The 27,490-nt window shown below is 35.0% G+C and overlaps 1 protein-coding gene across 7 annotated transcripts in view; it reads right to left on the bottom strand.

Annotated features, from left to right (window-relative positions):
• Positions 1–27,490, bottom strand: part of TBC1D5 (TBC1 domain family member 5) — a 311,133-nt gene that overhangs the window by 231,966 nt on the left and 51,677 nt on the right. For 3 of the 7 annotated variants that reach the window (XM_071735550.1, XM_071735552.1, XM_071735555.1), the window contains exon 1: positions 17,609–17,764. The exons of the other annotated variants lie outside the window; for them this stretch is intronic. The gene's annotated coding sequence lies outside the window, so the exon portion shown is untranslated. Of the gene's footprint in view, positions 1–17,608; positions 17,765–27,490 lie in introns of those variants that run through there. 7 annotated transcript variants of the gene reach the window in all.

Here is a 27,490-nt window from a genome sequence, read left to right as displayed (position 1 = left end):
TACAGAGTTCATACAGAAGGTCTGAGTTTCCAAAGTACTTTTTTTGTGAAAATTTAAGATACACCTCTATACAACTTTACTTATTATACTATTTCCTTTTCTCCCCATGCAATCTGACTCTAACAATTTGAATGAACACATATGCAGTGAAGGATTAACACATTACTGATGTTTTTTCCCCTCTTTAAATAATTCTGTGTAGGCAACACAATTTATTGGTATAAAGTAGGATTTATGGTAATATATTTCCTCTTCAAGTCATAAATAAGATTTCTTAATAGTTTTCTGTAATTCATTTTCATATAGTATCACATTCTCATACATTTACTACCATAATGCATCCGCTAGAATAGCAATTGCATACCCTGAATGCTATTTTAAAAACTCTTCAATACTAACAATCTGCTAGAAATATTGTTATCCCTCTTCTTCCACAATTCACTGTCTACTTCTTGCAGTCTTTCATCTTCCTACTGTATATGCTAATTTTACAAAAATTAAAAAGAAAAAACAAAACAACAACAAAAACCCAAAAAAAAAACCCCACACCACAACCCACAAAATAGAAACTTACAAAGTTTCAAAGTATATGTAAGCAATCAAGTTAGAAAAGTAGAATGTTATACTGAAATAATTATCTGAAAATTTACAGAAGGCTACAGGTCTTTATTTTTCAACATTTCCCCTTATTGTATGTTGTGTTGCCTTCATTTTCTGAGAAGTTAACTTTTCAGTCTCTGGTGGTGATAATTAGAATACGAACTGCACATATGTCTGTTTTTTTTAACATGGACAGAAATTATGTAATTATTCAAATTATACCAGAATTCATATTCAGAAAATTGGTTGTCAGTCAGAAGTGTTGTCTTTATAACATGACAAAACGACTGCACTAAGCACAGATGAATTCTAGCATGAATATCCACTTACAAAGCTCTCTCTTTAGTTAACAAATTTGCAGCATTTTAGTTGTCTTTGCTGGTTTACCTTTTAATAACAAGCCTCAGGAAATTTCCTTTCCCACCACAGAGGAGCCAAGAGAACTTAAAGAGATGATAGCAAAGAATGGGGTATGTGAGAGAAAAAAGGACTTGACTGCAAACACATTTTAAAATTGCAGCTGCCAAGTACAATACCAAATACACAGAAAAAATGTGTTCCGTGTTTTTAATGCTAGTTACCTGATATATGCTTTATGAGTCTTATGATGTGACCTATTCTGTTGGCAGTACCTTTTCTTCAGGAGCTCAATGGACACTGCAGCACAGGAGAGACACAGCCACTATTGCTGGGTGGAGTTCAGAGGCTCTACCTAAACTAGAGGTTATTTTTCTAGCTTTATCCATGTAGGAGCTGCTTAAATGTTCCAAAATACAGAAACAGACATACACATACATATGCACGTATAAAAGTTATTGTCAGTGTATAAGTTACTACTATCCTGAGACTGAAATAATTTATGTAACATCTGTTTTCATATTTTTTCTAATTTTTTCTAATTAACATGCATATTTAACGCATAAATGCTCAGACCACCTATTTTTCTGCTGATTTTGTCCCTTTCCTAAGTCCTGTGTTCCTGTGGGGTGTTCAGCATAGATGAAGCATTAAATTTGGTTGGAGGAGTATTGGGTGAATAGTAAACAAAATTTTGCAGACTATCCATAAGCAAAAAAAGTATGCTAAGAAAATAATATTTAAAAAATCTGCTACAGTAGGATATAAAAACAAAAGGACTTCCCAAGAAAACACAGTCGTCTGTTCACGCATGAAAAGTGGAACAGGATTGACTCTTAACTCCTGCCCAAGACATTACGTCAAAGTTAAGCACCCAAAATTTCAGCATGACTACTTTCAGCTTGTAGGAGAAAATAGTTGTTGAGGAGAAAATACTTAGGGGAGAGGGAAGAATTTATCCCATGGATTTACAGAACTAGGGGGAAAACAGTATGCAATTTAGTTCTTGCTTAGTAGTCCCTTAGAAATGTGAATATACTATAGTCCAATTTAATTTCACCATCTTGTTACTACAAATCCCAAATGAAGAGCAATAGAAACGCATGCCATCCTTTTCTGTAGATATTCTATGTAAACACTGGGTTTGCTGTACATCATCTAGGTCTGTCTGCATTTAAAACCCATACTGCAATTCAAAACAGAAGAAGGGGAGGGGAAGGAAACAGGAGAATGTTACAGTTTGTACCTATCAGATCTTCTCTGTTTTGCTGTTCATGGCAGAAGTCTACTCATCCCTACAGATGGCATGTAGTCCCTGTCCAAGCCTCAACAGACACTTTCGTGTCCTCCTGGGACTGAAAATCTCTTATGCCTAAAGTTCAGATATCCTCATCCTGTTTTAGCCATTATGAAGAAAGGGACATGCTCTTCATTTGCCAGCTCACCAGGAAGCAGATGACATGATCGATGCCTATCACTGTTAGCTTTAAACTACCATCCCTCAGCACCTTCTCCTGACAGGTTTCATGAGATTCAACTTAACAAAGGCAATCACATTCCCCAAACAGTCACAGTCCACCTTTTACTGGCAGGTAATCCAACAAGGAACCCTGAAAGCTGATCTATCTCCCACCTTTAAGCAACCTGTTCTTTAGCTAATGCAAATGGCACGTCAATTAAATGCAGGAAGCATTTATGCTTCTTCTCTCTAGCCCCTCTGAAACCTCAGATACATACATATTTTAAAATAGTAACCTTCTCAATTGCTATGAAAGAGAACAATCTGTCTTTATGGTGCCAGAAGCAGAAGTTGGACATGCTAGATTTCTTTTGAAAACTCTTTAAAAATAATCAAGCTTGAGTTGTAATAAGAATTCTCTCAAGAATTTAACAAAAATTAGGAATATAAACTCTCCATTAATAACAGAATAGCAATTTATCCTATTTTAAAACAAACCAAAATGAACCTGTGGAATATATAAACAGTGCAATCTCATGGCTGCAATTTTTACAGCTGGGGTAGACTTCAAAGAAAGTGAAACCTGGGTCTTTATCAGTATTTACACAGAAGAGCTTAGCAGCATGAATTCGGCAAGCGAGATGGACATTTAATACAGTCGGTGACTTTTGGAACAGTCCTGTTTCTTCAGCACCGTGTTGATATGCTCAAAACTGAAACACTTTTAAGCTCTTTTCCTACGCACCCTTCTTAACCTTTGCATGTTTTTAACACAAAGATCAGTACCAGCTTTGAATCCCTACTAATGTAGATTTCTGAAGAGTGTAAACTTAAGTGTAAAATCTATTAATGCATCAAAACCAAATGGTAATCCTCACAATCTTGCTCCAGTTACAGAGCACACTCCTGTTGCAAACTTCTGCTGTGGCTGGCCAGATTGCTTCTTTAGTAACATGCTAAAAGAGCCTGTAGATAACTCTACCACAAATCCCTAAGACTTGGACCTCCCTATCCTATCCTATCCTATCCTATCCTATCCTATCCTATCCTATCCTATCCTATCCTATCCTATCCTATCCCATCCCATCCCATCCTATCCCATCCCATCCTATCCCATCCCATCCCATCCTATCCCATCCCATCCCATCCTATCCCATCCCATCCCATCCCATCCCATCCCATCCTGCCCCTTTCACTTTGGTAAAAACCTTGACCTGCAAACTCCTATACCTTAGGTGGCACAAACAGGATATCCTCTCTGCTTATCCAGCCTTGACACAAATATGCAAAGTTTTATGAACGAGCATCTTGTAGCACCACTGCAAATTCCACTGGTCTATATTTGAACTGCTAAGTTTAGGTTTAAGGAAAGGTTTTTGGAAAAGATTTTCTCAGATGCCACACAAGTACGATTGCATCACTGCAACTCTTTAATCACAGGTTGCGTTAGGCTGAAAGGGGCCTTCCAAGGTCATGTAGTCCATCTGTCTGCAGTGAGCAGGGGCATCTTCAACTAGATCAGGTTGCTCAGAGCAAAAATACTGGTTTTGCTGGTGCTAGCATTGTCTGCAAGCTCAACAAACCACTGTGTTCATTTACCTAGTGAATGCCTTTACAATCAACCTAGAAAGGTGGTCAAAACTGTCCTGAAAGTTATTTCCACAGATATAAGGTTACACAGTCACAAACTGTAGGATCACTACACAAGCTCAACCTCATCTGTAACTTTTCCAGGGACGGGGCTTCTACCACCTTTCTGGGTAGCAGAGATATTTTTTTACATCATACATCAATACTTTCACTATAAATTAAGGAGGCATCATAATGATCATAACCAAGGAAACTATCAAGACAAAGTCTGAAACACTGCAGTTTTTCCTCAGTTGCCAGAGAACAGAGAGAAACTTCTGTTGTATAGAATTGCTTCCCCTTAAGAGTAACTTTTCAGGGAGAAAGAAATGAAGGGAAGATGGTACTGTATGATATGGCTTAATGTTGAGTAAGAGAAATTTTTAACAGCTTCCATTTAAGGTATACTTCAGATTCTGTATTTTTTTTTTAAAGTGTCTTTAGCACCCTTACTTCACATTTCATCATTAAATTCTAAACTAAAACTTCGTTAGCTTTGGCAAGATCTGAATTATTCTATTGATGCTATGAAAGCATCTTAACTCTTGCAGGTGAGCCAACACTCACAGTTCCCACTGAGCTCATCATTAATACTAATCTGCATATTAAATAGAAAGGTACACTGACTAGAGCTTCCTAGGAACCTCACTGACTTTTCCCTTTGCCAATTCTAGCAGCCCAGAAACACATGCTCAAAAAAAAATGGAAATGCAAGTGTTTCAAAATAATCTGGCATGTTGCAAATCAGAGCAGATAAGATCAACCTAGGTCTTTAAATATGGCTGCAGTAGAAAATCACTTGTAGATAATTTTGTTCATAAGCAGTCCTCACCTTTGTCAAGCTCTCTGCAGCCCAGGACAGCAATCTGACTGCTACATCCCACACCCCTTGCACAAACCAATATAGATACATTTCAGAAACACAGCTCTTATCAACAGGGAATTAAGTCCAAACTAAAAATTTGTATCTTATTAAGTAATTTATGACTATGAATTTGACTCTATTTTCTCTGTTACATTTATAACCCTCAGGTTAGAGATTTGAGGATAACTGTACATTAATGAATGGCTGAAAAAACATTGGGTTTGCTGATACTGGCACTGTCTACAAGCTCTACAAAATGACTCCACAAAATATTTTGAGCATACACACATATATAGTGTGTGAAATTAAGTTTCCAAAGTGTATCATTTGTGGTAGTGCATATTGAGATTCAGGAATATCACGTTAAAAGGCACCAAGCAACCTTGATTATATCCAGCATATTAAAAAAATAGCTACCATCCCATCTTTTTACAACCTCTTCACAAAAGACTGAAACTGTGCACCATAGAGCACCAAGAACAGAAAAAAGTACCACATCTTTCAAGCTATGTATTACTTTTCATGAAGACTTAGCTTGACTGTTGGTCACCGTGCAACTAATGTATATTAGGGCTGCAAACTGATATGTGAAAGCTCTGCATTTAAATGAATGCATGACTGGTTGGTCAGGGAATCAGAGATTCACCAGTGTAAAGATATAGGAACATGCTTTGATAAGCTTTTATGTTTCCAGCTCTTCAAGTGCATTTAGTGTCTGTTTATCTCAGCAATTGTTTGAAGCAGTCTTAGATGTACAAATAAAAAGGTGCCCTGAACAAAAATGTTTACCCTCCAACTACAGCCTTGACACTTCTGCTAAAGGTACTAAGATCAGCAAAAGAAAAATCACTTCACTGTCTTTAGAGATTGTGTTCATCCCTTTCTGCCTTCTGCCTCTCCATGTCATCTAAATTTCATACAGACATGCAGGAAAAGTGCCAACATATTTGGCATGCTGATTCTCAAGCACCCAATGGGCTGCTTATTCAACCTGGTACATCTTTCTTGGGAGCACAGCTCATCCTGCTGTGGACAAGACACTTGCTGTAAGAATTCCACTCATTCTGGTGACTCCAAATCCTTCATCACAGCCAAGTCAAGTTGGAGATTTTTCTGCCTTCCTCAGCGAACCAGAATCCTGCTGCATACAAGACCTACATAAAATTCACCTCAGGCAACCAGCGGATGCAAATATACAGTAGGAAACCTAGTTCTTCAATAAATCAGAACAGAGCCTTATCTGAAAAAGATAGGGAATAGGTCTGTAGCTTTGAATGTTTGGCCCTTTCAGCTGTGAAGGGGCAGGGAAGGGATCATTAACTTCATGATGCTGGTAAAGAGGTTGAGGAGAAGGAGAAAGAGACACTGATTCTGTGATGCCACATTCACTCAGGAAGGATGACTTGCACTGAGCACACTACTGTCAGGTGACTGATGGATTAACTTATTATTATTGCCAGAAATCTTTGTTTTCCCAGTTTCAGCTTTTCAAAATTAATTAACTGAAAATAATGCTTCTGATATACTGAACATCTTCAACCTTAGCTCATTTGACAGAAGTCTGTTTTCTACCCATTGTATTTTTAAAGAACATGAAGAAAGAAGTAAACCTTTGAATACCTTTGACAATAAACCTTTGACATAGGAACAATCTCTTTCAGTGCAAGATTTTAAGTAAAAATGGGTGAATATGGCCACGTTGATCACAAAGCCACATAGAAAAATACCACTGTTACTTTGTTCAAAGCTTCTGAAGTGTCTACTAAAATACAGTCACATTCTGTGAGATACCACATGCATACAAGTTACTAAAAAGTATGATACCAGCAGATGGAAAGACAAACACAAACAAATTCTACCAAGCTGAGTGCATCATCATCTTTTAAAGAGATAATGTCCAGACCTTATGATGCCCACCTTTGACCTCCACAACACAAAAGACTTCTTTTTGCTCTTTCACTTTCTCCACCACTATCACAATATCAGCCTGTCTTTTGTTTTCCATGTTCTGTCCTGTCCTGATAAATACTCCACTTTGTAAGGGGGTCACTAATTCAGCCCAGCCTCTCTGTGAGCAGACTTAAGTAAGTATGTGTTGAGAGAATGCACTGGTAAGCTCTAGGTACCCAAAACCCACATATGAAACTGGTATCTTTACAATGATTTATTGAAAGCAGCAGCTCGTTTTAATAACACCATCCCAAAACATAAAATTGATTGAACCAACTGCTGTGCAGGGCATACACAACAGCTGATCAAAATCACTCAAGATTTTTATTCCTATAGAATATATCCAGAGCTGGTAGACTTTTTCCTACTTAATTTCTTCAGTTCTGACACACAACCGACTTAGGTAAGCAGAAAAATTAGGGCTGGTTGGTGTTTTTCCTGGTGTTTTTCACCAGAAATTTAGATAAACTCAAAATAATCTCACACATGAAAAAACAAAATAGAAGCCAAATTCACTTGAAAATCACCAGCAGTTTTTGCAATGGTGATTGCAATGGTGCAATGGCCTATTATCTTCCCAATTATCAGTCTTCAAATGATACAGCAATGCATCCCAGAGAAGCTCCAGAACACACCCTACTCTAAGAGGCATTTCTTCAGTTTCAAAAAGTTTTAATAGATAGATTTATAATAGCATTTTAATATTAAAAAAAAAAAAAGCAAAAACCTTTTTGCTTTAAGATTAAAACTTTTTCCAAATGAAAAGATATTATTGCCAACTTTACTTTCCTTGTGCAAAATACCATGATACGAGTTTATTTATTTGGTTGAGCCTAACTAAAAGTTAACCTTTTCAGAGTGTGTTACATGAAGCTTTGCTTCCCTTTTATAAAGTAAAGTAATTTTATGGTATTGTGTCACAGTGAAGGACAAAGATAAGCCAACTGTTTAGATTCCTCTCCTTTATGTTGTGGCTTTGATCACTAACAATGCTGTGTGAACAGCCAACAGAAGGCTGACATTTCATAAAATATGCAGTGATAAAAACTAATACTGTAGCATCTGGGAGCGATATATAAAATTCAGAAATACACCTAATAACTGTGATCTTAAATTACAAGTTACTAAAAGCTAAATAAGCAGCATACCTAAAAGAAAGAAAAAGATTAAGAAAGGATTTTTGTGCTTCTACTGCTAAAGGAAATTTAAAAAAAAAAATTAATCCAAGATATGCTATGTGTTATTCTTAACAATACCTCTGGTTCTCTTGGATCTTAAAAGCAGCCTTGTAGAAGAGTGCTTTTCTTGCTGTATCATTAGGTATCAGCAAAAGCTAAACACATTATAAGCTTCTTTGTGCTGTATTAATGCTCTAATGCTTTGTGAAGTCCCCTTTATTGCCTCTTTTAAAATATCAATCACAAAAAATACACATAAAACCTGGTGACTGACTCTCCACTGTTATGGGAAAAGCTGAAGCTGTATGACAACCAAAATAAGTAAAAATCCTTCCAATAAGCTGCATAAATTAAGTAAATCTCAAAGTAGAAATTATATTATTTTCATTTATTTATCTTAAGAACATACAAGCCAGCCCACATAAAATGGAAGATTACATCCTAGAAAGTGGTGAATCCATAAAGAACTTACATGTCACAATAAATAACCAAATGCTTTCTTTTTGCTCTTTCTGTGTTGCTCTAGCTGAGAAGCTAAAAACAGTCCCTGAGTGCTTTACGGGGAAATATATGGTACTACTAAGGACCTGAAATTATCTGCACATATGGCATCACTAGAATGCCACAACTAGGCCCACTATCTTTAATTTAAAAGCAAGTTGAAATTTAAAAGTCCCAAAAAGGAGTTACAAGAATTGCAATCAGGAAAATCATGTTATTAGAAGAGAGAGAGGTAAGATCAGAGGTTATCTGAGATTTAACATTTGCTGCATGTGGAAAAGAGGTAATAGTTGCTCTCTAATTGAGCAAAGAAAATGACAGTAAGACACAATTACTGAAAAACTGTATCAGATAAATTTAGTCTAGATATATAACTTAATTATTACATTAGGCTAGGTAGGGACATAACCAGAGAATGGTCTGGGTTGGAAGGGACCTTAAAGATCATCTGGTTTCAATCCTCCTGTCATGGGCCAGGAGAGCTCCCACTAGACCAGGTTGCTCAAAGTCCTGTCCAACCTGTGCATAAACACTTCCAGAGAGGAACAAAATTTGCTCCCCATTTGTATCTTAAATAGCAAGCGAAAGGTGAAGTAATGACATTGATTAAAAAATAAACTGATAAAATTATTCAGTTTAACCTCATGTCAAATATGGAAAGGCAAAATAAGCAAAATAATCTCTCCTGCACTCAAAACAGTTTAAAGACATTGCAAAGCTTCAATGCACAATTAACTTTAAAAGACAGTTTTACAGACCAGCTCTGGTCTCATTTATGATTCCATGGATCATAGTTTTTGCCAGTTTGCCATAGTTTTTGCCAATATGAAAACAATTAATTCATCTAATGTGACACAAAAATAATTTTAGGAAGGAGTGCAAGTATATTATCTATCTCTACAAGAATACAGCAGTGAGAAAAAAAGAAAGCGTGACCTATGTGGTGCAATAGATTAATCAACCACTGGTCACCTACAGGTCTATGTAAAACTAACATGAATTTTAAATTAAACAAAAATCAAAGCTAAAGTAAGTGCCCCAAATAATCTGAATATAATGATGCATCATCTGCTCATGGAACCATAAAATGGGTAGGACTTCCTCAGCATTATAACTCACGAAATCTAGAATAACACCTAAAAACTAATCTCACCAAGGAAGACAAACTCACCTTTTTAGTATTAGGCCCTCACTTAGTAGGAGGGTAGAAGGAATCATGTATGAGATGAAAAAGACTGCAAAAGAAAATACATATTTTGTGCCTGAAGAACCATGAAGCATATTTTCTGTCTGAAAGACCCATAACGGTTTAAGTATGTGGGAGGCAATTGTCCTTGTGTTTATAATTAGAGACCAAATTTAGGGATTTCACTGCTTAATGCACACCCACCTGCCTGTTACTCTTACTATGGTTTTTATGTCACTTAATGGAGATGAATACTCTTTTCCCACCTCATATTTATACCAAGGCTATTTCTTTTTTTTAGGCTCCTATAATAGGTTAAACAGCAGCCTCAACATCACTTTTCATCTCCCACTGGACAATGAATGGCATTATAAGACTAAGAATAGATGAAGGCATATTTACATTCATAATGTTCTTGACTATAACATTTATGTAAATTATGATTTTACATTTGCAAATACTGTAATTCTTAGTTTCAATGAATACTTTACTACTCTTTCATCATTAACTTCCTATGTACATTACCTGGAGAGAAAACACCAACGAAAAATTAAGAGATTAAGTGCTGTAATCAGAGAGGTGCAAATCTGCACAGGGAAAAAAATGCTGTGTTGCTAAATTTATCTTACCTCTGTAAAGACAAGGTGCTGGATTACACCTCAATGCTCCTTCCAAGTGCATATAACAGAGGGGTTTGTAAGAACGTTACGAAACCCAAATTTCATATTGATGGTTTATACTTTAGCCCCACCAAAATCAAACAACTGTATTGCTGATGAAACTGAGGTTTTTTCCTCATTTTATAAATAATATTTTTTTTCTATTCAGTGACAAAATGCCATGGAAACACTGTGTTAGTTACAGAATCACATGTAGAATTTGGGAACTTGTTTACAGATGTTACACAAGAATGAAAAACTCAAAAATATTAATTTTCATTAACTAAGCTATTGCTCCACCAAATGGCTAGAATAATTTTTAAAGATTTCCAGAGTAGGAAAAGAACTTCTTGGTTAAGAAGAAACATTCAACTATCTTAACATATATACACTTACATACAAAATCACTATTTCTACAAATACTTTGTCAGGATTTTTCTGTGATGGTCAAGTAAGTATTTCCTTCAATTTTACAACATGTTAATCTGACTCAAAAAAATCAGTCCCATGTACAATGACACTGCTGTTTATGTATACTGCTGTTTGTTATTCAACGTGTAGTCATTAGAAGACTCACCTTGAAATGCATAAACCGTGTACACATGCAAAGATAAACTCTTCTAAGAACAGTGATTTTTCTGGCCACTCTTAGCTTTGTACCATGTAATAAAAATGAATTTAAAAGAAATTAGAAAAAAAAAAACAAACCAGCCTTAAACTTCATGTTCCAATTTGGCAAGTGAATAATATATGGACTCGGACAGTGACTCAAACCATCAAAATATCTCCTCCACTAAGTATCACAATTACTTGAACCAACTTATTTTCTGTGTCAAGTACTGACTTTCCTGATTTTCTGCTGAATGCTTGGTGTAATGGAAGTCAGTAAGGGTATTTCTTCTGCACCAATGCAAATGATGGGTCCCAAACAGGAATTCCTTCTCCTCAGCAGCCTACAAATACTGTGAAAAGGGGCAGTTATTCTGTGGGACTCTTAACAGCAAAACCTTCAGAAAAGAAAATTTGGCATTTTAAACTAGCCTCGACCTCAATTAAAAAAAATAAAATGGTCACAATAAACAAGATACCAAAAATTATTTCAATACCGGTAAAGTCTTCTACACAGCTTTTACCACAAGTCTTCAAAGAAGTCTGCACACTAATTCTTCTGTGTTTCAAGCTCTTGCATTTTAAGTTTGTCCTTTAATCATATATTCAATAAAGCAGTACATCACAAAATTACTATCTGGTATGTTACAAAAGCTGCACTGGTAGCCTGATAGGAGCATGAGGCAGATTCCTGTGTAGTGTAAAATCAAATCCAGATCAGTAATTAAAAACTTGCTGAATATTAGACCTTTCCTCTTTTGGTTTGCTGAACTTCCTACTTTTAATGATAGTTACAATACATTATCTTTGAAATATTTTTGGAGAAAAAGATGTTTTTTGAAAATGTCTCTAGTAAAACCCCTAAATATTGAAATAAATGAAAATATGAGTGTTTCTTCTCAATATATTACAAATCTTTATGCACAAAAAAATAACCACAAATTCATTCAAAAGTTATACTTCATTCATCAAAATGCATTTAACACATTAAATGTATATAGATATATAACTAATTGATCACTATTTGTCTAGGGCAAAGTTTCACAATATAAAATATCCTCAACTGGAGCACTAAATCCTGACAAGAAATAACTACTGATTCACAACTTCAGCATTTCATTAATTTCCCTTGCTTTTGTCAAAACTTACATTTAGAAAGTAAAGATCTTTTTAAAAGCTTTCAAGCCAAAATCCAACAGAAGATCCTCTGTGACTTTACTGGTTTTTTTAAAAAATAAAAACCCAAAACCTTCACTAAATTCCTGTTTGTTTCAAGTATTTGAAATAATAAGAAAACTCAGTAATAGTATGAAAATTCAGAAAGTACTCCTTTATTTTCCTTATCTTTCACAATCTTCATCTAGATGACCAAAAAAGAAACTAAGTATAATCTGTGCTTTCAAGAGCAGTGGATAATTAAGGTCTCTCTACCACTTACTCAGAGAAGAATACTGTTGCTTCTGGATCTTAAATTCATTAAATTCACTTTCCTGTCAGATGGTATGAATGTCTCCAAGCAAAAGTGTCTTCATCTGCATTTTGTTATTCCATTTTATGGTAAGAATACATTCACCTAAAGAGATGAGCATTTTCTTCCTTTTGTCCCTTCTGCTCCCCTCTTCCTTTTGCCAAATACAGTTATGTGAGAATGACAACTTTTTCTTGGCTCCATCTTGGATCCCACTTCAGAGTATATTTCTGGGATTTTAAAATAATCTAGATTAAAGTATCAAGACAAATTTTGAACAACATTTATAATAGAGAAATTCTTGCAGCTGATCCACAAACCCCTTAAAGAAGAAGTAAGGCAAGTCCCAAGCTTCAAATGCTACAGAGCACTGATAATAAAGAATAACTTCTGACCACAGTGGCTCCTATTACCTTACAGAAATGTGTAATTAATGAAATAAAAAGCACTTAGCAGTCTGTAGAGGGTCTTAAATGAGTGGGCATTTGGTCATCACTGTCTCTATTTTTTTTTTTTCAATTTATAAAAATACTTTTTTTCCTTAAAATTTTACAGAAACATTATTGCAACCATGAACATCTTTGAGAAAACTGCCTGTGATAGTCACATCTATGGTAAGAGGATCACTTGCACCTCTTTTTTTGACTTTTTAAGAGGTCAAGGCACCAAAATGCATTACAATCTTCTTTAAGAACAACATTCATTAATACTTTCATAATTGTGATCAGCATTTAGGATCATCTAAGTTAGCAGTTGCCTCATACTGAAAAAACACCAAACCAGAAACCCCAAACCAAAACGGGAATAAATCTTCTGACCAGGTTCAAGCAATACAACTTGACACCACCACAATGCTTCTGGAAAAGTTGGTCAACAAACTGCAGAAGAGACAGCATATAATGAAAAGTATATAAGAGACAAACATAACACTAAGCAGGTCACAAAACAAAAAGATGCTGTCCTCAGGTAGAATCATAGGCTCATTTGGATTGGAAAGGACCTCTTAAGATCACCTAAGTCCAACTCGTCTGCCAGGGGCAAAGGGGACATCTTCTGCTATATCAGGCTGCTCAAAGCCCCATCCAAACTGCCTTGATAACTTCCAGGGATGGGTCATCCACAACTTCTCTGGGCAACCTGTTCCAGTGCCTCACCACTAGTATCATACAGAATGTCTTCCTTATACCTCATCTTTTACCTCCTATACCCTCTTATACCTTATACCCTCTTTTAGTTCAAAACCCTTTGTCCTATCCCTACAGGACATGGCAAAATGTCCCTCTCTATCATTCTTTCAGGACCTCATCAAGTAGTCAGTAAGGTGCCCCCTAGTACTCTGATTTCCAAGTAGTGGGGCTGCTTTCCTGGTTGAAATGAAAAACTACAAAGCAGGCACCAAGTACAGTGAATTAAAAAAAAGCTCTACCAGACCTGGCTGGGGCTCCACTGTCCAAGCAGAGGCTCAGGAGGCAAAGGGAGCAGCCTGCCAGGGAGCAGAGGCAAGGAAGATGCAGAAGACAGAGACCACTGCCAGAGGCAAGTTGAACTAAAAAGAATGTGAATCAGGACCAGTTTTGTCAAGTGAGGGCCAGGTAACCAAGTGGATAAATCCTGACATGGTACCAAGGGAGAAGAAAGGATGTCTGAAGAGAATGGGCTAATAACACACCCTAGGACTTCTCACCAGAACAATGTAAGAGCTACTGCAAGTAAAGGCATGGGAATTACTAATCCTGAGGTGATACTATGTACCTTTTTGGGGAACTGATATAACTTGTTTTTAGTGCTTTGCAAAATAATCCTTGATCCTGGACCTGTTCTTCCATCTGTTGAAGCTGTGTGTCCTGCAAGTTTTGCTATACCTGAGAAAAAAGCCCTTGGCTAAAGGATCTCTCTCTCTTTTTCTCTCTATAATAACTTCTTCAGTACAGCCATCAATTAAAGATAGGTGTGTGGACCCACCCACACTGTAAAAACAGCAATAAAAGGAGAGTTTTTTTAAGACTTAAAATACAGATGTGCAATGACCTCTATGAGCTGCATAACAGTGCAACAAATGGGTAATTTAGTTGCTCCACAAGCCACAGATTATTGTAATGTTTAAGAAAAGATGCCATCTGTAACATGACTGCAAGTCACCAGATAGTGCTTTTTTGACTGACGTAGAAGTTTATGAACTTAAAGGAACTGACAAAACAAAATGCCACCTATTCTAGAGCCTGTAAGAAAAACCAAAATCCTGTAAAGATTTCTATTTACAAAGTACTGCATTTCAAATTATAACCACTTTTTGCAGTATTTAGTTATCTGAGATACTTCCTCTGAAAAACACAGTTCATGTTTCCTGATGTTTCATAAACCTAAAATGGAGACTTTAGAGCCAGGCTACAAGCCAACAATTATCAACTATTATAATGGATTTAATTACTTTTGAAGTCGAAGGAATTATGTTCAAAGCCATATGGTACTTCGTTTTCTTTATAACTTATTTCAGTAGTGAAACTTGTTTGACCAGTTTCATTATTATGTCAACATGAAAAAAAAAAATCTGAAACAGAAGAAATTGGTAAGTATTAAGTAAAACTCCAGTGTTGGAGTAGACTGGAATAATTTCAATATGAGCGAAATACAAGAAAAGAAATGACTGGCATTAGAAATATTTTTTCTTCAGAGAAGTTATGGGTCTTAAACAGAGGTTTAAGAAATTAGAAACAGGTAAAACACATGAAATGAGCATTATCACTTTCCTGCCAAAGAATTCTTAACATGATTTGATTCAAACTCTGAAAAATCTACAGCATACAAGTCATGAAACAACTGCATCAAACTCCCTATGAAGCAAGCAATTTTAAAACAATTATGCACATGTCTGAAATACTAGGGTTCCTCAAAAATGTCAGTTAAAATGTTCTTTTCTAAAGCAATGTACATTTCTATCCTAAATGAAATTTCTATTTTCTTGTTTTCCTAAGAAGAGCTTAAAGAGGAAAAACAGCCAAGGACAGGAGAAATTCAGCAAATGCGGGATGGGGAAAAAAAGAGGTGCATTTTGGCTGTTTATTTTAATCATGAAGACAGAGCAAGCAGTTCCATTTTTCTTTTCTTCCCACCTCATTTACACTCAGCAGCCAACAAGCAGCAGCAGATCACTTATTATAGGCATGCTACATTACTGCATGGGCAAGTAAAATGAAGAGATCAATGGGAAGGTAAGAGCAGCAGCCACAGCTCCACGTCTGCATCTCAGATATCAAGACCTGCCCCTGGCCATAGTGTGGTCCACCACTGAACAAGCATAATGCCTACTTTGGAAGTGAAAGATATCTGGCAGGTTACAGGGAAACCCCTGCTGCCTGAAGCAAGTCTTCCTCACTGGGCTGTGTGCTGCCTCCAACTCCTCGAGTGAGAAAGGAGGGGAGAAGCATTACAGTACCAGATATGGCTCACTCTGAATTCACTGTGGAGTAGAAGCCAACTTTGAGAAATGCCTTAATGCTTAAAGAAAATCTCCTAGGCTTGTTCATGAATTTATGAAGCTTGCCTTATATTAAATGTACATTCAGCTAACCAGAATATTAAAAAACTGCTATAGCCATTTTCAACAAAAATAACTAAGTTTTAGAAAGACATATATCCTCTAGCAATAGAAGGAAAAAAAGCTATTTTTGTAAGTAGCAAAATAAGTAGTAAGTAGCTGCTTATTTTTGTAAGTAGCAAAATAAAAACACATTTCCCAAATTATGCATATAAGCACAATGAGTTCACTATAATTATTTAGTACAGCATTATCATGTATTTTTTAAATTTCATGCAGTTGGATTCAATGAAAAATAATCTTGATATAACCTAATATAAGTAGTCTAAAAATGAAACAGTGAAATTGTATAAGCACACACATACACACAAAAAGACTGAGCCACCAAAAGCGTAAGTCTTTACTCTTCAACTCTTTTTGACAGTTCCAAAATTCAGGCACACATCCAGAAGAACTTTCTGCCCCACGTCTGGTCAGTAAAGAAATTGAGGTTAACCTTTAATTTTTAATATCACCTGCAGCCAGTGACTGCTTTTTCTAATGCAAGTGACAGATAAACAGCAAAACACTCCCAAGATGATACACAAAGCACCACACACCATAAGTGCATTTTTATTTTTATACCAACTCAATTTCTCAAATGGATAACCAATGTTCCTACTAATTTACATTAAGAATTGAGTGAGGCATGAAAATTGTTTTGATGCATAGGCTCTATTTCTTTAATGTACTGCGTAGTGTTCTGTACTTTATTGCAACACTGGAAAAAACTAAATACATCTAAAAGATACAGAAACTATACATAAAAAACCACAAACACACATATGTCTTAAAAAATCACATCATCAAGGGTTTTAAAATTATCCAGAGCAGTACAGAGGACAGATAACAAAAGTCACTGCCAGAAGCCAATAAAAGCAAAGAATTGTTCCTATTAAAATGAGTTTCCTGGCCTTTAATCCCTGAACTGGTGTTTTTCTGTAGAGCAACACTAGTACTTCATACCTACATTGCTTGCATTTCAACTTCCTAATTCCTTTCTAGAATTCAAGAGTATCACCTTAACATTTGCAAGGTAATTCCAAACTAAACAGAGGGAACATGGCAAATTGAGGTAATATAATCTAGCTATTTAAGGCAAAATTGGCAAGTCCTTAACAGCAAACACTGTATCATTACTAAACACTGCCATGTTGTTAATGTAAGGAGAAGTTTGAATTAGATAGTAAATTGCCCCTCCAGGTCAGGACTTAAAGCATATTATGGGAGAAAGCAAAGAAAAGCTCCCACTGATGCCCTGTTTCACCAGCCCTGTGGAAAGCAGACTTCAATACACTTATCCATCACTTTTAAAACCAAATACTGCAGTCAATATTTTCACTTGTCCTTTAAAACTTTACTACTTTAAGTGGGGAGAAAAGCACCTATGTTTGTAAAGTAACAAAATTTCTTTTTTTTTTTTAAAGCAATTTTTTGACAGCTACAGGAAAGACATCACAAATCCTTTTTTTTTTTTTTTAATGCAAATTTTTAACTATGACATTGATGAAAATGAGACAAACACTTTTTAAAAAAAAAATAAAATAAAAACAACATAGAAAAATGAACTCACATAATAGCAGGTGCTCAAACAGAAAGGAGACAGTTGTCCTTAGAATTATGTTCTCTGCACATCCAACACTCAAGTGCTGTTGGGATAAGGCTCAGCCACCAGCAGCAATGCAGAAACTGGAGTCGTAGTCCTGGTACCAGACTTCAGGAAATCTACCTTTGGATGGAGAATAAAGATGCTTGATGAAACAATGCTAAAAACATTTTTCATTTTTAGTTTGACCTAACGGGTTCAAGTGACCTAAGGCACTGAATTTCTCCTGGAAACTTCCATAGAACAAAAAGTCCAGTGACTGAAACTAGTTTGGTTTTTTTTTTTCAAGTTAAATAAGTATTTCATATAATCAGGAAACAGGAGAAATGGAAACAACATGCAAGATAAGTACATGTGGTTCATTTTACTTATTTTTAAGACGACAGTATGGTAGAGAGACAACTCTAATAACTTGAACATTATGAAGACTTCTTCAGTATTCAACATGAAATTTGTATCAATCTGCAAATCTTGGCTATGTCTCAGTATTATTTTAAATTCCTCCTCCTGTGAATGAACTTCTTAAAAAGGTGTATTTCAAAGAAGAATTTCAGTAACTTGGTATTATTAGATGTATTTTGTAGACAGTGATTAATTAGTTATTAATAGGCAAATTAAAGGTTTTGAAGAATTCAATAGCTCACTACAGCTGGTTATAAGCACTCTAAAAATGTTCAAGGCTGTGGATCTAAGAAAAAAAACAACAAATCAAATTCCAGCAACTGATCAGCTACTTTTTATCAACTCTGTTTTACCTGTTTGAAAAAGCATTTGTAAACCCAGAAATTTGAAAAAAAAAAAAAAAAAAAAATATCAGTTGAAACAATTTTATGGAGAATCTTTCAGCTAAAGAGAGATAATTAAACTTTATTCACATGAGGATGGGACACACTGCTATTTTGAAATATTTTGCCCTGCTAAAACTATGCAAAGCTAATAGTGCTGAATTAGAAACAGAATCTTCCCAGTTTGAAAAGCTGCTACTTTTCTCTGTTTCCACAGTGTTTTCATCAGAAAACCTAAGAAAACAACCACATAGATATTTTTTAAAAAAAAAAAAAAGTCATTGAAGACACAGATTTTGAAAGCAAGTAGCAAACACTGCCTGTAATCTCATCCACTGTTGTCAAAACAAATTAAACTGCATTTAGAAATAAACTATGGAAAACACACTCAATTTAAAGGAATAAATTTTAGGACTTCTTTTTAAGAAAATAAACTTTATACAGTTGCCTACACATCAGTATGTTAAACAGTTGCAGCTAAATAGTGGTGTGGGAATTTTAATTTGGATTAGCATCCTAGTTGAAATATACTAGCATTTAAATACATTTTTTATTCTAGAGCATACTTTGAGTTATTAAGCCTGGCATTAGATTTTGTAACAACATGTAATATATCTAATTCAAGAGGGCTTAGATTATTCCTGTATTACTTATTAATACGTTAAGTGAATGTTTGGACAATTGATTTCAAGTACATTTTGTGACTAAAACATGTGACAAAATACAATTTTCAGATTACATAGTACATTTGTCATAACTAATGCTTTTTCTAATTTCTATAGGTGTTAACAAATTAAGCAAAAAAAAAGCCATACTGACCAAATATCAGCATCATTTATATAAAGCAATTAGCAAAGTATCTCCACTGCATTTCCTAGCTATTCTACTTTTCTATTTTTTTCCTTTGCTTTTTATACCCTGCTTCCTGCATTTTCGCCTTAAACAAAACAAAGCCTTCAAATAAAGAACAGTGAATACACATATTTGCAGAGGACTTACTAGAGTGAGACTACAGTCTTGTATTAAAGTAACAATAAGTAATACCAAATGTATTGCTCAGATACCACAAGTCAATTCAGTCTCAGCTGGATCCAGTCAGTGACTGGTTGGTTTGCTTAGAAAGATCAATATATTTAACATAAAATGCCTGTAAATTCTTAGCGAAACAACAGAAATATCCCCAGCCAATGGCTTAAATAATGCTTATGTTGCAAAAGGAATGAAAAATACTACTCTGTGTAAGTTCTGAGAACAGAGGTGATGATGGTGTATTTCATACCAGTACAGCGCAATGATTTGCACATCATTCACACAGTTGAGATACTGGTTTGCAGTAAGTTCCACAATAGAATGGTCTCTATCCCTGCATTCATGTTCTCTGAGTTATAAACCAGTTGCATAGAGTATGGAAAATGGAAAAAGCATGTCTCCCCACTTACACTTTTGGGCTAGATGAAATCAAGACAGACTTACAATGGCTATTAAGAATGTGAGGGGGTGGGGGAACAAAAAACAAAAACCAAACCATATGAATAAGTTACTGAAATAATTTCAAAAGAGAAAAAGAGAATACAGGATTATATTCAGGTTTGTATAATATGACCTAGGATAAATAGATTGGTTTTCCTTGAAAAGTAAGAGAGATAGTAACTTGAATACACGAACTTGACAGTATCAGTAAGCAAAAACAGGAAAGAAACTTCCTATATTTTAGCAAACTTGATGCTCATGCAGACTGCTCACTTTGCCTGAAAGACATTTCTGGAACCTACATGGGCCCTACATAATTTAACATCATGGCAAAGACAGACCATCAGCCAGACTTCTCAAACTTTATTTAAAGAAAATAGTCTTCGAAATATGAATAAAGAGCTCTTCTTAATTTTTCAGATATTCCTAACAACTTGGATAACCCAATGTTGAAGGAAGTAGGTATCACAAATAAAATAAAAATTTGAATTAAAATTCCAAACAGAAAGAATTTAGGAAAGATGCATTTTGCAGGCAACAAAATAGGCACAGTAGTACATACTTTCCAAGGGAGTCTTTATGTTTCCACTAGTCCTAAAGCTATGCTCCTGCTTGATACATTTAGAATATTAAAGAATTCCAGAGCTTTGCCACTTTTTTCCAGTAAGTCTTACTTCACTATCCCTTCAACATACATTAAAGCAACTTAACAAAGGGGAGAGTGGAAATAAATAAAAGAAAAAACCTTAATTTTGCTTTCCTCTGTTCTTCCTCAAAAAGAAATTACATAGCTGAGAATAAATGTAGCAAATCATATAAATTATACTGATATTCCAACTATTTTACATATGTATGTACATACATATGATTCTCTTCTCAAGAAAAGAAGAATCAAGATTGAGAAGGCTGTTTTTTTCTGTTTGTTGGTGCGTTCTTTGGGTTTGTTTTGGTGGTTTTTTTTTATTGTTGTTGGGTTTTGGTTGTTTTTTTTTACAAGTCCATTCTCTGTACCAGAATTAAAAACTGAAAATACTGAAACTGACAATAGGCTGTACTGAAAGTATTTTAAGAGCAGTTTGTTTAAAATAAGAGTATGTGACATCTGTAAAACATGGGATTTGGTAATTGAAAAGAGTATAGGAATGTCCTACTTCTGCACTGCTTCTCAGGTATACATATGTACAAAAGAGTATTTAAGATGGTAGAAGGTGAGTAAGATACACACTTGTTTAGGTCTATTAAGTCTGTGAATACAGGAGCTGCTGCATTTCACAGTCTATTATTTATATGACAGAATGAAGATCTGAAAACATGAAATATAGCCCTAAATTATTCACTTATTCTTTTCACAAAAGGAGAAACCGTCAATCTAACACTAAAAGACTTCAAGAATATTTCTAAAGGTTTCATGAAAATTGCCTTATTTATCAAAACTTTATTCCCTCCGTTTGTTCATTAAATACTGTAGCTTTGCATTAAGGTCAAGCAGTGTCAACCAATTACTGTTGTTGGAAAAGTCCTGCTTCCTTAATACTAAAAAAACTCATGGTATACAGTAAATTATTTTAATAGGCAAACTGAACACTGTTTATCCGAAGTACATTTCAACCATAAAAATGTATTTTAAGGGTTTCTATCAGCAATCAATTATAATACTATTTATTATCACAGCAGCATTACACATGATTCTTTGTCTGCCTAAATGCCAACTTTAAAAAAATATACATCTATTTTAGCATGTTCAGCAATATTCTGGTTCTTAACTCATACTACAGAAAAGAGAAAAATTAAGTGACCTATAAAGCAAACCGAAAGGTAAAAGATAAAAAAGATAAAATTGAATTTTAAGGAGACAATATTAATTGGTATAAACATTCTGGCCTCATTCCCTGTTGGTGGGCAAGAGGGCCTGGCTCCTGTGACAGACCTGGAAAAAGCCCACACTGCTTCCACTGCTCCTAGTTCTATAATTTTATTTTACTGTAAAATTCTCCATCTTGCAATTTACAAGAAGAACAAGTGAACGACACATAAATGATAGTTTTTAAGTGGTTATGCACAAATTTATTAAACACCAAGAAAAGGCAATTAATGGGTCATCAGACCAAATACCAAAGTCACAGTCATTCCAGACAGAAGGATTTTCATAAGCTATTTTGATGGAACAATTTGGGATAGAGTCTTCCATGTCCTAATTCAATCTTTTCCCCACCCCATTTTAATGATCTGCTGTTCAAAATATTAGAATAGTCATTTTAGCATGTAATCACCTCTGTCTTTACACTTCTCATAAGCAAAATTTGGATCCTCTTTCCCTTTGGAACTGACCTGTTTACTCCAAATCCATCTAGTATGTCAGATGTGATGAAAGAATTTTCTGATGGTACCCATGGTACACACAACTGTTCCTCTCTGAAGTTACAAAACAAGTAAAACTAAAGAAAATTCCTTCTACACATTCTATCACCTTGTCTCTCTACAAAAAAAGTTTCCATTAATGTCCTGGATCAGTGATCAATGAGAGCTACAATGATACAAGAAACACACAACATTGCTAAGGAAAGGAAATAAAGTAACAAAAGAATGAAACAAAAGTCTGAAGAGGGTAAGGCTGAAAATTAGGCAGGAAGAAAGACATAACAGAGTTAGATTTGTGGTCTCATTATTTCCAAGATTATAAATAAAGAAAATGAGAAGAAAAAAAAAAAAAAAAAAAAAAAAAAAAAAAAAAAAAAAAAGGTAGAAAAGGAGGAAAAAAAAAAAAAAAAAAAAGAATAAAAACCCCCAACCAAACAACTCTTGAGAGTGAGTCTCCTCCTGTCCTATTGGAGCAGTTCAGTCCCACCTACATATTCCATCTGCCATTACAATCTGAAAAGAGTTTTAGACCCAAGTATTAAATAACCAGATTGGAGAAGACAAATTTAAAAATACAGATCCATTCAAACTCATCTTCAGTGAATTACTTCACCGAAAAGGGGTTAACTGGCTTTATGATGAGAGGTTAACAGTAGACGCGATAAAAGCTTGAGGTCAGAGAGACTTTAAACATGTCCTACAGTCATTGCCAATATAACAAAATGCAATGTAGGCATAAATACCAAAAGCTGGACACAGAAATCACTGAAATCAGAGAGTAGCTGATTCCCAAAAAGAGAATTTCAACAGCTCTGTCAAACAGGACATATATTTCAAATGGATTTTAGACATCTCTTTGGATCTGTTTCTATCTGGTATCTTCATAACAATCAATCCCATGACTCAATGGTAGTGTGCTTATAAAATCAGCAGATAATACAGTGTTGGGAGAAACTACCAGCACCTCAGAGGATGGGATCAGATTTCCAACTGCTTCTGGAAATCGGGAGATAACATCTGAAACCAACAAAGTGATCCAATAAAGACAGATCTGAAGTGCCACATTTAGAAAAGAGACATGAACACAAAACAGAGAAGCAATGAAACATTACACAGGGAATAAATGGACAGAGAGGAATACAGACCAAAAGACTAAATTCTGTGATATCTTTCAAAAACACATCTCCTAAAATAGGTTGGCTAGTATGTGATGCATATGTGGGTGAGTGTGCACACATATGCACATACATGTAATGAGCTGGTAATCACTTTTTTCCATCTCTTACTGTGCTGGTCATCACAGAATCATAGAATGGTGAGGGCTGGAAGGAAACTCTGGAGATCCAAGTCTACCCCCTGCCAAATTATCATTCTTAGAAAGGGGTAGGTGAAGTGCTGGGGTATTTCACTCACTGAAGCTACTCAAGAAAAGGTTGGATCAAAGTACTTGATTCTGCTGCAGGAACAAGGAAAGATCGTAAAAAGTGGTAGTCTGTGATCTTCCAAGGAATACATTTCTCCAATTTCAGTCCACCTTCCACAGCCAACTGCAGCGAGAGACTGAGGCAAACAGAAAGATGCCTTTGTCAGTCCTCAACAGCATAAGCTCTCTCACCTCCTGCCTTCAGACTCCCATATTCAAAACCTTCACATCAGCTTCCCTTGCTACCAGACAGGTGGAGAGGAGATTAGTACTGTGTAGTTGCTTTTAAATTTTTTTATATGAGCATATCCTAGATTAAGCACAGCTGTGGATAACTTTTCCTGTTTACTGTTCTTTGGTTAAAATGACTTAGCATTTCACATAAGAAAAACTGCATTACTGATAATTTTTACTTTCATGTTACATGAGTGTCCTCCTTAAAAGGAGTACGAACAGCTAATGAACAAACGAACAAACCTAATGAACAAAAAGTACAGTTAAAGAAATTATACCCTGAATTGCACGACACCAAAACAAATCCTTAGAAGGCCTCCTTTCCCTGTGCTGTCTTCTGCAGACACTCCCTGGATCTCTCTTAATAATTCCTTACCTTATGTCCTGTAATAACAATTAAAAATTATTTGCAAAATGAAAGCGTCCTGGCTAAATGACAACTCTGCTTAAAATTAGAAAACTATCTTCAGCTTTATGGGACACATCATTTCAATACACTGGATCAGAAGAAATTCTGTACTGATGAAATCAGCCTTGAGAGGAGAGAGAGAGTAAGCTCTGCTTTTCTAGATCCATCAGCTGTACTGGATAACACTAGCCAGCAATGGGAGAAATGGAGGTGGGTTGTAAGATAAGGAACAGGCTAGAGGCAAGAAGAGCTGTTATAATTATAGCTGGGAACACAGAATTTGTTAAAGGAAGTCTACTGTATAATTACATTTGAAAATTTAGCAAGATGCCCAGAGGCTGGCTTGCAGCTGTCAGGAACTGGTAAGGCTAGAGTTCTGCTCAAGAGGCAATCACTACTGCAGCAAAGCATAACTCCCTGTAGCTGAGCCCACTTTGATATGGCAAAGGAATTACTACAGATGTAATTAATAAAATTACACAACATGTGAGAGATTATACCTATTATCAGTTAAAGTTGTCCAGAGATTATGTATTATTTTAAAAGAAATTAAATGTAGATCTGCTGGCTTTATTATTGCATGAAATATATTTTTGCATGAATTACAATGGTAGTAATTTGTGAATTGCATATTTTTTTTGTAAAGGTTAAAATTCAGGTGGTTTTTTAAAATATAAATTCATTATCAAATTAACCTCATCTACAGGTTAATATCAGTTTGCATATAAAGTCATTGTTCTCACTTCTGTATAGCTGGCCCAATCAATTGAAAATTAATTAGTGCGGAGAGAATGTAAGATTTTTAAATTTTTTTTTAATACATCTGTAAATCTCTTTCTTCCTTGGATTCAGAGCTGAAGTGATACTGTTACAGAGAAACAAATGGTAAACCACTAACACATACCCCAAGTGGTAATCTGCAGAGAAACTTATCAAGTAGGAAATATGATTAAGTAATTTTGGGAAAAATGGCAGAAATAAACAATTGAAAAAAATTGCTCATTTTATATAGTTAATCATTCTACTTAAAAAAATATATTCTGCCAATTTAAATATTAGCAAATTAAGTGCTGAGCGTGTTGCAAATTTTCACCAATCATAAGTACTACTGGTGTTTTTTTTAAAACACATCTGGATAAAGAATTTAGCAAGATTCATAACACAGTCAGTAAGTTTGACTATAATTGGAATTTTGACAGAATTCAAAATTATGTTGTCATATTACCATCATAAGATTAAAAAAAAGCTCTAGAAGACAGAAAGAAACTGCAAGTCTAAACCAAAACTTTACAGTAGAAATCTGTAAATACTATAACAGCTGCTTCTTCTATTTCAGATTTACAGCTTTATAAGAAGTTTAATATATATATATCTACTTGGCATTATAGACTTCATGGAAAGAAAACTGAGGGTTCTTTCTTTTACCTTTAATCAAACTAGCTGCTGCATTTTGAAAAGGTAAAGACTAAAGAAAGTGATTAAATCCTCAAAAAATGTCTAAGCACTGAAATACAGGCAGCACATCAACTATTCCGTATTTGTTCTATTAGCTTGAAGATATTCTTGTTTGATGCCTTAGGTTAAATACTACAGCTGTGTTTTCTATAGAAAGGTAGAAATATTTTCTAAGTATCACAGGCTTTGCTCACTTAGAAAAGTCTCCCTAACTTAGGGCTGATGAAAAGGCTCCTTTCCATGTATCAAGTCCTGCTTTTGCTTTTCCTGCTTTTTACTGTTAAAAGGAATGCTTTTTGCTCTCTACACCGTTTCATTTGAGGAGGTGGGAGGAAAAAACCTAAGAAATCAGTTATTTTATACAAACTTCTTTCTTACAAAGTTTCAGTCTTGTTTGGCTTCTACAGATAATTAAACTTTATAATTTACTCCTTTGCTTTCGTTTTGAAAGTAAAATACAATCACCTGAAAAATTTTATGTCTTTCAAAGACATACAAATAACATTTAAGTACTTTTTTTTAAAGGGAAATTAGAACTCAGATTTTCACCTAAAATACAACTGTAGAAGAAAAAAATCACTTTCATTAAATTGTTAGACTTATAGACCAGCAATTCCACAGTAAAACATAAGAAATAAAACTACATAAGTTGCATTTTCTTGCTGTTGCTCTGGACAAAGAAAAACCCTTAAGTTTAATACTGATTTTGAAAGAGAAACAATGTCTTTTATGGGATTTTTCTGTAGATTTTATTATGTAGGCACACACAGATCTATACAGCCAGGGAGGGACTTTTACCTTAATTTAATACACAGAAAAAAACCAACCCCAAACACAAAAACAAAATGCAAGAAAGCAAAGGTAGAATTACTTTAGTACATAATGCAAAGTGAATGCTGCTCTCATTTTTATAAAATTTGTTCTTCCTACGCAATGAACCTTATAAGTAAAAAGCTTTGTATGGAAATAAATACAATTGAGAAGTGCTAGTTCACTAATTCCCCCCCCCCAAAAAAAAAAAAAAAAAAAAATTTGGCTGTGGTTCCAAGTAGCTCTACTTCTTTTTAAAACTCTTCTGCAACCTGATACTTCTATGATCACAAGTAAGGTGTGTATTCAATACAGTTTTAATGTACAAGGATGCACAATACTACACAACTTGAATGATGAGTGGTGAAGATCTGTGCTGTTAAAGCAGCTGTGAGTCAAAAGCCAGCTTCTTGATCTTACTACTGCATCTCTGCCAAAACCCGCTTTGACTCTGTGCCTATATGTACATATATACAGGAGACTGTCCTGTCCTAGATTACAATTTAGCTTTAAAAACAATATTTGCCAGGTTTATGTTTTAGGTAAGGAGTTACAATTTCTGTTATTCTCACTAATACAGATATCCATAACACATAATTTGCAGTTTTATTCCCCTTATTAGCATTTACCTATGTATCTATCAAATGAAACCAGTAATTTTCAAAAAAGTTGCATGGCACAACACAGCTATATATATTAAGTCATCACTGACTAGTGTTTTAAGGTGTGTGACCATTTTTATGAGATTCAGGTTATCCATCCAAATGAAGGCATACGTTAACACAAAGGTACTTATAATGGGAAGAAAATAGCCTATTGTTTCTAAAATTGCTTTCAGGTATTTTAAATAGCTTGACTCTATTCTTTTTCTCATAAAACAGGGGATGTCAAAGAGCATATTATAA

The sequence above is a fragment of the Heliangelus exortis genome, chromosome 2 (assembly GCF_036169615.1).
Source record: "Heliangelus exortis chromosome 2, bHelExo1.hap1, whole genome shotgun sequence".
Taxonomy (NCBI): domain Eukaryota; kingdom Metazoa; phylum Chordata; class Aves; order Apodiformes; family Trochilidae; genus Heliangelus; species Heliangelus exortis.
Note: the sequence above shows the minus strand (reverse complement) of the source record. Positions and strands in the feature narration are given on the sequence as shown.